This window comes from Pteropus vampyrus, unplaced genomic scaffold (genome assembly GCF_000151845.1).
Source record: "Pteropus vampyrus isolate Shadow unplaced genomic scaffold, Pvam_2.0 Scaffold217, whole genome shotgun sequence".
Classification (NCBI taxonomy): Eukaryota; Metazoa; Chordata; class Mammalia; order Chiroptera; family Pteropodidae; genus Pteropus; species Pteropus vampyrus.
This window is the reverse complement of record NW_011888998.1, coordinates 2,169,133-2,180,266: the sequence shown is the minus strand read 5'-3', so window position 1 is coordinate 2,180,266 and position 11,134 is coordinate 2,169,133. Positions and strand designations below refer to the sequence as shown.

At 42.7% G+C, this 11,134-nt stretch overlaps 1 non-coding gene across 1 annotated transcript; it reads left to right on the top strand.

The window, feature by feature from the left end:
* The first annotated feature begins 10,601 nt into the window (after window positions 1-10,601).
* On the top strand, window positions 10,602-10,720 carry LOC111747290. The gene has a single exon (XR_002783495.1). It is a non-coding gene; the product is annotated as a 5S ribosomal RNA (ribosomal RNA).
* Window positions 10,721-11,134: the final 414 nt, after the last annotated feature.

Below are 11,134 nucleotides of genomic sequence, written 5' to 3'. Positions count from 1 at the left end.
AAGTGAGGAGGAAGCATAGAATGTTCCAAGAAGATAAAGTCTATGTAGGTAATAAAAGAGGCAATGGAAGTTAGACCTTGAAGCAAAGGTGGCATTGGCCAGACAAATAAGATAAAGACAAATTATAGTCTTAGGAAATGATATAAACACAGATACGGCAGTTCTGCTGTAAGACTTTTTTTGAAAAACATGAATTTGTTTCATATATTCGGGAGCAATCTGAGTTAAGCATAATGTAAATTCTGCATTTGCTTATGCTTGATATTGCCCTAAGAAACACTAGGTGAATGGGAAAAAAATGCACTAGAGAGAGTAGGACTCTGTGAAATCTACACAAGCACACCCCTCAGATTTCCACCCTTACCTAAGTTCAGAGTGTTATAATCACAGCTATCCATATCTGCTGTTGTAACGTCCTTTCCAATCTCATAACCCTACTTCCACCTCTCTGCAGTAACTCATACGCTGCACCCTTCGAGCTCCACTTCCACATGTAAAATTCAGGCCCAATTCAAGGTATGGTGCCATATTTATTGTAGTACCTATTTATTTTTTAACCATTTAACCTGTGTGAACTCTGCTACCATTTTATAAAGTTCCTGTCTCATGTTGTTGTTACTGATGAAGTTGTTGAGGATTGTGACCTTTAACCCCATTTTTTGCATAAGCCCTATGGTTTTTATTGTGTGACTTTTGCATAGTGTGGTGACCTTTAGGAGCACATATATCATGTTATAGCAGAACTGACTATACAGGTTTTAGAATAAAAATAATACTTGGAGAACTGTGTATAAATGCCTAGAATTATAACTGAATTTATGTAGGAGAATTTCAGACAGAAGGCTGGAATCAGATTTATTAATTCATTTATACATTCATTTGACAAATATTTGTTGAGTGCCCACTATACGCCAGACTCTGCGTGCTGGGGGTATGGATGGCAGTAAAGAAAAGAGGCAAAAATCCCTGTCCACCAGAAGTTTTCATCCTAATTGAGGAGAGAGAAAAATAAAATATATAGTATATTAGATTGTAGTCAATGCTAAGAAGGAAAAAATAAAGCAGAAAAGTTGATGTGATCTGTTTGGGAATGGGTTTAGATATGATGTCAGTAGTATTTATTACTGTATACCAAATTATTCAAAAATTTAATGGCTGAGGACAATACTATCTCACGGAGTTTCTGAGGATAAAGAAAACAAAGTGGCTTCACTGGAGTGGTTCTGGCTCCGGATCTTTCATAAAATTATAGTCAGTATCTTGGCTATGAACTTCCAAGGTCAACTCACATGGCTCTTGGTAAGAGGCCTCAGTCCCTTGCCTCTCCACAGGACTGCTCATGACATGGCAATTTGCTTTCCCCAGAGAGGACGATTCAAACTGGAAGCTTTTATAACCTAATCTCAGAAGCGGCATACATACCATCACGTCTGCCATCACATGAACTGACTCTGGTACAGTGTGGGAGAGGACAACAGGAAACCCCGAGACTGTGAATAGCAGGACATGGGGATCATCGGGGGCCATTTTGGAGGCCAGCTACCACAATGACCAGGAAATCTTCATTAAGAAAATTACCTTTGGACTAACCCTTGACAGAAGTAAGGGAAGTAGCTACTAGGATTTCTGGGGGAAGATCGTTTGCTCATGGAACAACATGAGCAAATACACATGGCTGGTGGGTTTGAAGGACAGCAGGGTGCAATAAGCTGGAGCAGAGTACATGAGAGGGAGAGGAAGAGAAGATGTCAAAAAGGTAATGGGGGAGGCAGACACTTTTATCTTTACCCCGACTAAGTAAAATACAAGTTTTGAGCTAAGAAGTGACATGACATGATTGAGGATTTAACAGAATGTATCTGATTGCTATGCTGAGAATAAACCAAAGGGAAGTAAGGGCAGGAACAGGAAGACAGGAGGTGAGAGATGGTAAGAGGCGATGGTTAGGAGGTGAGAGATGATGGTGGTCTAATTCTGAAAACATTTTGAAGGTACAACAGATAGGATTTGCTGATAGATTGGCTGTGGGATGTGAGAGGAAGAGGAGTCAAAGATAACATCAAGATTTTTCTGTCCAAGTAACTGTAAGAATGGCGCTGTCATTTATCTGTGTTCGGTAAGACTGAAGAAGGAGCGGTGTTGGGGTAAATATCAGGCATTCAGTTTGGGACGTGTTAAATTTGAAATGTCTATTAGAGATCCAGGTGGAGATGTTGAGTAAACAATTAGATAACCAAGGCTAGAGTTCTAGAAAGAGGTTCAAGTCAGAGGTACAAATTGGGGAATCATCAGATATAGATGGAATTTAAAGCTCTGAGTTTAGATAAAGTCCCCTAAGGAGTGAGTGCAAATAGAAAGCTGTGTGGCCCAGGTACTGAGCCCCAGGGCACTGCAACATTTGGGACTGGGGGCGGGGACCAACAAACAGGACTATGAAAGGGTGGCCAGAGAAGTAGCATCCAAGCCGAGTGAGGGCATTGTCCTACAAGCCAAGTGAAGATGTCTTTCAAGGAAGACTTACAGAGACCCCCATTGTCAAATGCTGCTGAGAGGGTGGGAAATGTCAACTGGCTGTAGCATGTGGGGTTCATTAGCTACCATGACAGGAGCAGTGTGGGTGGAGTAAATGAAGACAAAATCCTCATCCAAGTGGATTGAAGATAAAATGAAAGGAGAGAAATTGCAGACTGAATGTTCTTCCAAATAATTTTGTGTGAAGGCACTAGGAGTCACATGGGAGGGGAAAATGGAGTCAAGAGAGGATTTCTTTTTAAAGATGGGAGATACAACAGCATGTTTGTGTACTAAAAAAATGATGAGAGGAAAACGTCAATAAAGCAGAGGAGGCAGAAGGGAGAGCTGCTGGGGTAAAACCTTGAGTGGATGAGAGTAGAGCAGATGCATCTGTAAGTGGAGGGGCTGCTCTCAGCAAGGAGCATGGGCAGAGTCTCCAGCATAGCAGGAGAGGAGGCAGAGCACATGGGCCCAGGAGCAGGGAGCTAGGTAGATGGAGTAAGGACTTCAACTCAGAGTGAAGATGGAGAAGGGAGTGAAGTTTTGGAGGAGATGTGAAAGTGCCCACGAGAGGGGGAAATATGGCACGATTGCTCTGCAGCATTAAGGGTTACAAGAGATAAGCGGTCATCAGTTTAAAGCAGACCAGTCCGCATAGCTGTGTGTTGTTCCAAGCTGTGTTCAGCTGTACGGGAGTAGATGCCGAGTGAGTAGTAGGAGAGTAGTGTTCAGACAAAGTTGTAGTTTAGCTAAGTGAGTATGAAAAAGAATAAGAGGTGTTATGGTTCTCCTTATATATGCTTCTGTAGCTATGGAGACCATGCATGCTGGTTTGCCTGGGGTAGTCCTAGTTCACGCCTGGTTTTCCAAGGTGCTTAGTAATGGTGCCCCTTTCACTTTCAAAACTGTTTTAATTTGTATAATAAATGAAATGGTCATTCTACTTAGCACCAACATGGAGTCACTGACGTTTCCCAAACAGAGCATTCATCACTGTTTAACTTTTTAAAAAACACTAGATTGTAAATACCTTACGGTCAGTGTCATGTTTTGTCCCCTGTATCTGACATAACTTTTACATGTACTCTTCTCATCTCTCCATTAACCTAGCAAAACACAGGTGGCTCAAGACTAGAAGAGCCATCAGAGATCATTCCAGCTTTCGCCAAACTCTCCTAAATCTCAAAACAAAGGAAGGGAACTGAGGCAACTTACATGCCAAGAGGACCTGTCCTAACTCCTGCTTAGAAGGATTACAGGGGCAAAGTCTTGAGCAGGTAAGAGTAGAAGGGAGGCCAGTCAAGACTGAGGACCCTGTAGGGAGCAGGATTTCAAACTCAAACGTTCCAGGTATCTGTTACTGCATAGCGGATCACCTTAAAATTTAATGATTTAAAACAACAGCAATTTTTCACTATCCCTCACTCTTTCTGTGGCTCAGGAATTTGAGTAGGGGTTGGCTGGACACTTGTGGCTTGGGATCTCTTATATGACTGCAGTCAACTGGCTAGAGTTGGAACAGTGGGGGATCTGAACAGTTTGGGGCTGGCAGGGTAAGTCGCTCTCTTCATGTAGTCACAGGACCACTCCCTGTGCTCTCCTGCTTGCCCTGATCCAAGTTGCTCCTGGCATGGAGGCCTCAGGGAAACCAGACCGCTGACATTCTGGCTGAAAACTTCAAGGATGAATGTGCTGGTGACAGCCTTGGAAATCACAGCATTACTTCTGTCACAAGTCTGCCCGATGTCAAAGGAAAAAGACATGGAAATCACTTCTCAATGGGAGGAGTGTCAAAGTCTCGTTATAAGATGATCACATGGGATGGGCAATATCGTTTTGCCCATTTTTGGAAAACATAATTGTGATGCCAGGTTTGGGTTCTTCTACCTCCCTTCCTTCCAAGGAGTCTCGTTGGAAGGCTCAAGACCACATGTTTTTGTACTTTTGGTAACTGTAATCATTTTTATGTTAAAGATCCTTCCCCAAATGAAACTTCTTCCTTGGCACTCCTTCTTGATATGTGGTCATGTGTATTGCCCTGTGTCCAAAGGGTTTAGGATGGAAATTATAGGCTATACCCCCTCAGAAAGAAACTTGACAGTGTGATATGAACAAACAGCTCCATTTTAGCAGTTCAAAAAGTTATGCGTATGATATTAATGGTGGATTAGTTTTTTATTGCCGTGTAACAAATTACCACAAGTTTAGTGGCTTAAAACAACACACAGTTGTTATCTCACAGTTTCTGTGGGTCACGAGTCTGGCATATTTTAGCTAGGTCTCTGCTCACAGTGTCACAAGGCTGAAACCAGTGTCAGCTGATTTGTCTTCACCTGGAGGCTTAGCTACAGGAAGGCCCATTTCCTCCGGTCGTTGTAGAGTTCATTTCCTTGTACTTGTGTGACTGAGGTCCTTATTTTTTTGCTAGCTCTTAGCTGTGGACTGCTTTTAGCAATGAGAGGCTACTCTCAGGTCCTGACCATGTAGCCTTCTCCACAGGCCCTTTAAACATGGCACCAGCATCTTCAAGGCCAACAGTACAAGCTCTGACTTTAGGACAGACCCTGTTCTTTTTAAAGGCTCACCTAATTAAGTCAGGTTCATCCAGCATAATCTTCCTTTTGATTAAAGTCAACTGATCTGGAACCTTAATTACACCTGCAAAATCCCTCCAGCTTTGTCAGATAACATACTAATCTTGGGAGTGAAATCAATCCTATTCACAGGTCCCACCACTCTCAAGGGGAGGGGAATACATAGAACACGGATTCCAGGAGATGGGAATCTGAGGGGCCAGTTTCGAATTCTGCCTACTGCACGTGGTCTTGGGAAGCTTCTGGCCAGTGGGTCTCCTACATCAACCGGGTTGAAGTTTTTTGGATGGAAGGGATGCCCATTAAAGGAAGCAGGAAGGGTGAACTAGAGGGGGAAAACTCCTCCAGCCTCCTTAGCTTATGGTGTGGGTCACGCATACTATAGCTCACCTTAGAATGGTGATTATGACCCCCATTTAATAAACTAACCGAAAGGAAGTTATTTTTTAAAAAGCAATTCATAAAGAGATAAAGAGAGATTAAAATAAATGGAAAATTAAAACTGTAATCAAAGACAAGATAAAAAGAGAACCATAAAGTTAAAAGAAATAAGAAGGAACAAAAAATATGATTAAGAACAAAAGTTTAAGTAAATAAAAGAGTTATAAAATAGTAAGAAAAGGCAGCACATTAAGAACAATTAAACTATGCCAAATCAGTCTACGGTAAAAAGTGAATGATTAAAAGAACCAAATAACTTTTAAAAACTAAAATAATGAAAGTAAATAAAATGTAAGAAACAAAGAAGTAAGGAATTAAAGTTAAGTGTCTAAATATGGAGCAACAACAAATTCAAAAGCTTAGTAATCTCATGCTAGTCAACCAGAATTCTTCAGGCTGAAGCAACCATAAATCCAACATACTTCCGTGAGTGTCTTTCTCAACCAGGATTCCTCACCCGAACCACAAAACACAGAAAATTACTTGAGTGACTATTTTCTCAATTCTCCCAAGGATGGTACATCACTAGTACCATTAAAATGCAGTTGAGAAAAATTAATTCACTGAACACAGTGGATGCCTAGAGTATTAGGGCTTAGTTCTCTCACAGAACTGGCTGATCTATGTCAAAACGTATGTAAAAGAGAAAGGATCAGTCTATTTGGCATAAGAGTTCCGTGATGCTTTTGAGAGACTAGTATTGGTGAGAGGTGGAAAATAAAGCCAGATTGCTGGGACATTTTTCCCCTTAAGAGCTGTTCACTCAGGTGATGATTGACTAAAGTACAAGTCACTTTGGATTGATTGTTACTGAAAATAATAAAGCCATCAATAGATTTCTTGACTTCACCCAGAATACTTCAGAGAGGTAGCAGAAGACATTTATTTATTTGATTTTATTCCATCAGCCTCTTTCCTGGCCAAAGGCACAGGGGTTACTCATAAATTGGTATTTTAAAAAAATAAATAAATGAGGCCTTTCCAAACTCACATTGAGATGGGCCAAAACCTAAGCCAGACCAACCCTTGAGGCTCCTTTCCTTTTTTCCTCTCTAGCATTAAATAAGTGAACAAAAGAATGCTAGTTTCCCACAGTTGGACTTCTCCTGGCCAAGGAACCCTTACAAAAGCCTGGTTAGACTTCCTCAATGCCAGAACAGTCCAACAGGACTCGGTGCCCATCAGAAGGTAATTATGGCACAACTTGCTAAATTCTGCTTGACTTCTTAGCTTCACGGACATGGTTGATCACTCATCCCTTGAAATACTTTCTTATTTTATTAGTTATCTGTGTTGTGTAACAAATTACTCTGAAATTTTAGTCACCTAAAACAATAAGTCTTTATTGTTTCGCAGTTTCCTTAGGGTGGGAATTTCAGAGCATCTTGGTTGGGTGGTTTTGGTCAAAGTTCCTCATGTTGTTGCCGTTGGGATGTTCTCCAAGGCTGCAATCATTCAAAGGCTTGACTAGGCGGGGGACCAACCAAGATGGCTCATTCACATGACTTTGGGCAGGAGGCCCCAGTTCCCCTCTGGTTCTCAGCAGGAAGCCTCAGGCCCTAGTCATATGGATGTCTCATAGGATGTTTGTGAGTCCTCACAATGCCACATAACTTCCCCTAGAAAGAAAAAGGAGGAACTTGCAGTCTTTTTATGACTGAGTCTCCAAATTCACATATTATCACTTCCACTTTAGTCTATTTCTTAGAAGTGAGTCAATAAGTCTAGCCTACACTCAAGGAGAGGAGAATTAGACTCTGCCTTTTAAAGGGAGAGGTATTGTATGGGAGGATCAAACCTATTTCCTCTATCCTGTTAGGTTCATTGGCTGGGGCCTTGCCAATTAAATTGATTAATGACTGATAAACAAGAGAAAAACAGTTTATTAACACATGCAGAAGAAACAGTGATGAGTAACTCAAAGGGGTGATTAGAATTTAGGCTTGTAGCATCTTAACAAAAACCAATAAATTTGCAGAGAAGTGATAAGCCAAAGAAAAAGCGTTTAGATTTCCAAGAGTGGCAAACTTACATATGAGGAAAACTAATGGAAGATAAGGGTTGTTTTGGTAAAGTTTGTTATATGGAATCCTCTCAGTACTGTCTCTGGTGATTACGAGTTTTTATGGGGGAGAGCAAGACTTTTTTGATATTTGTTGTTTCTCAATTGTCTTCAGCTCAAAATAATCCTTATGTCAAAGTGGCATATTTTGAGGTGGCATATTCTGATCCCCTACAGTATCAAAGAATTTGTGGACATATTTTAAAACTGCCACACTTATCTTCTGCAGCAAGACAACCCTCCTGGTTGTCTTCCTGTGTCTCTGACATCTTAATATTCATTTATGGTTCCTTATATTATTCCTATTCTTTGAATGCTGGCTTTCTCGAGCATTCTGTTCTTCTCACTCCACGTTTTCTCTGGACCATCCTACACTCTTATATACCAGCTTTGGGCTAATGATTCTCCAACCTAGGAGTTTTGAGAATATGTTTTGAGAAAGGGCCACATGGCTTTGTGGGACAAATGATCTCTAGTGCAAATATTCTACTCTGCGGCTGTAGTGCAGAAGCAGCCGTAGACAATGCATAGATGAATGTGTTGATAATACTTTGTTTGCAAAACAGGCTGCCAACCTGCTGGCTATAATTTTCTGACCTCTACTCTAACTCATATCACCCTCTCAGACCTTTCTCCTGGACTCCAGATACATACCCACGTGTCCTGTGGGCATTTCTTTTTGGATGTCTCAGAGATAGCTCAAACTCTTCTCCCCCTGTTTTGGACTCGCCACATCCAGTTTTCCTCTAGTCTCTCTCTTGTAAGTGATATTCCTATCTGGTCAGTTACTGGATCCTGAAAGCTTGAAATGATCCCTGCTCATCCCTCTCCCTCACCTCCCACGACCTATCAGTCAGCTTCCTAAAATCATCTCAAATCTATCCCCTTGGCTCCATCTTCACTGCTACTACTCAGTTAAGCTATCATTATGTCCTGCCTGAAATACCATAATAGCATCCCATGGTGGGCAGGACAATGGCCCTTAAATATGTCCATGTCCTAACTCCCAGAATTTGTGAATGTGCCACCTTTCATGGCAAAGGGATTTTGCCATTTGTGACTTAGTTAAAAACCTTGAGATGAGAAGATTATCCTGGATTATCTGACTAGACCCAGTGTAGTCACAAGGGTCCTTATGAGCTGAGGCAGGAAGGTCAGACATAGACAAAGGATGTGATGATGGAAGCAGAGATTGATGTGATGCCCTTTGAAGATGAAGGGTGGGGCCATGACCCAAAGAATGCAGGTGGCCTCTGGAAGCTGGAAAAGACAAGGAAATAGATTTTCCACTCAAACCTCCAGAAGGAGCCAGTCCTGCCAACATCTTAACTTCAGCCCAGTGAATCCAACTTTGGACTTTTGACCTCTAGAACTGTAAGGTAATACATTTATATTGTTTTAGGCCACCAAATTTGTGATAATTTGTTATATCTGCAATAGGAAGCAGACACATGTCATAACCCTTCCTCCAGTCTTGCTCTATTCTAGTCTATTCTCCACACTACCCGAAACACAAATATGATCTGTCACATCCCCTTCTGAAACATTTCTGTGACTTCCCTGCATTCTTACGAAAAATTCCAAGCTCCTTTCAAGACTCCTTCAACTGGCCCCCAGCAGTTATGCTTCATAAATTTATGTCATGAATTTTATGCCCTGCTCTCTCCCCCATGAGACGGAATGCTCTCGTTTAGGGGTAGGCTTCCTTCCTTCCTCTCTCCTGATCAATTTCCCAGTTTAGGCATCACTTTCTCATTGATGGCCCCACCCCCATTCTGAGTGTGGTCCCTCAGCTGGAGACATTATTGCAATTTCTCTCTCACAGCCCTGGGCCACTTTATTGCTATGACTTGTGACTTTATAGATGGCACATCTCTCCTGTTCACTGCTCTGTACCCAGCAGCTGGCATGATGGCTGGCACACATCCGTGCGCAGCGAATACCGAAACGGACAAGTGGTGAGGGGCCCCGGGCTGCCCATGGGGAAGAGAGGTCTGGAGCTGACTGCGGGACAGGTGGGAGTCTGAATTGCCCTCATTTCTCTTCCTGCTCAGCCTGGTGGGGAAGACTCTGGGAAGGGGAACCGGGAGTCACTGCCCTCCTGCTACAATTAGCAAGCCTTTCATTCTCCCTCTACAAAGAGGAGAGAGCAAATCAAAGAGAGATAAAAGTGCACGTCCCACAAAGGACATCGAGAAGAGGGGGAAGGAAGGGAGGGTGGTGGGAGAGAGAGGCAGAAGCAGAGAGAAAGCCCTGCGGCCCAAACAAAAGCCTAAAACCAGCCAATCCCAAGGATCAGACAGTGGAGACACAAGCACAGGAAGAGAGCAGGCCGCATGGGGATCGGCAGCCAGGCAGCCAAGAAGGAGAGGGCATGAAGGAAGATGAAACGCCCATGCGAGCGGCCAGGGAGAGGGTGGAGAAGACCCCAAATGGAGATGGGACAAAAGCATAAAAAGACAAGATTGCCACCATCCCATGAGCCACTCCACCCGGGGAAAGCAAAGAGGAGCTGAAAACAAAGGCGGAGCGAGGGAGGCAGAAAGGGAGGGAGCACGGCACCCTGGCCTTCCACCGGCCACAGAGCTGTAAGCATCGGGGTCAGCAGTGCGTTCTCCGAGGCGGCCTATATTTGATGAAAGACATTTGCTTGATTAGTTTTCTTGTGTTTGAATTTTATATATAGATTTTAAGAGATGAACAAACAAAAGCAAGTTGGTCTGGAGCCTCTCAACAGTGTGCTTTTGTGTCCGGCTTCTTTCTCTTGACATTTTGCTGTATGTAGTGGATATAAGTCATTGTCATTGCTGTATAATATTCCACTATGTGAATGTGCTAAGACTTTTACATCCATTTTTATATCTGGCAGAGGATAATTCAGGTCAACAATCTCTTATTTGAAAACTTGGGACCAGATATGTTTCAGAATTTTAGAGAGATGATTAAGGTGCATGCAGCTCCCTATGTGGGTCTGTGTTAGAACCCTGTAATCTTACGGCCATGCCACCCTGAACACACCCAATCCCGTCTGATCTCGGAAGCTAAGCAGGGTCGGGCCTGGTTAGTACTTGGATGGGAGACCACCTAGGAAGACCAGGTGCTGTAGGTTTTAGGAAAAAAAAAAAAAAAGAACCCCGTAATCAAACATATCAACGTTTCTGCAAGGAAATGCACAAGTGTTCATCCTATAAATAGCTTCACTCCAGGTCAGGTCAGGTTTTGCCGCCAAACGAGTACGGGCCAGATCGGGTTATATCTCCAAATAAGGGCTGACAACATTTTTGGCTTTCAGGGCTTTTAGATTTCAGAATTGAGAGCTAGGCATTATGTACCTGTACTTTATTAGTCAAATTTGCTTTGGGAAATCTTAGCAGAAAGATGAATTGGATACCACCCTACAGATATCAGCCAAAATCAGAAACGAAAGTCCCGTGTTTAAGCAGTGACACGTGGTTTAGCAGGAAGGTTGGAGCCGGCTAAGTCCGGGCTCAAACCCTGACTCCGAGAGGTGGGGAAGACCCGG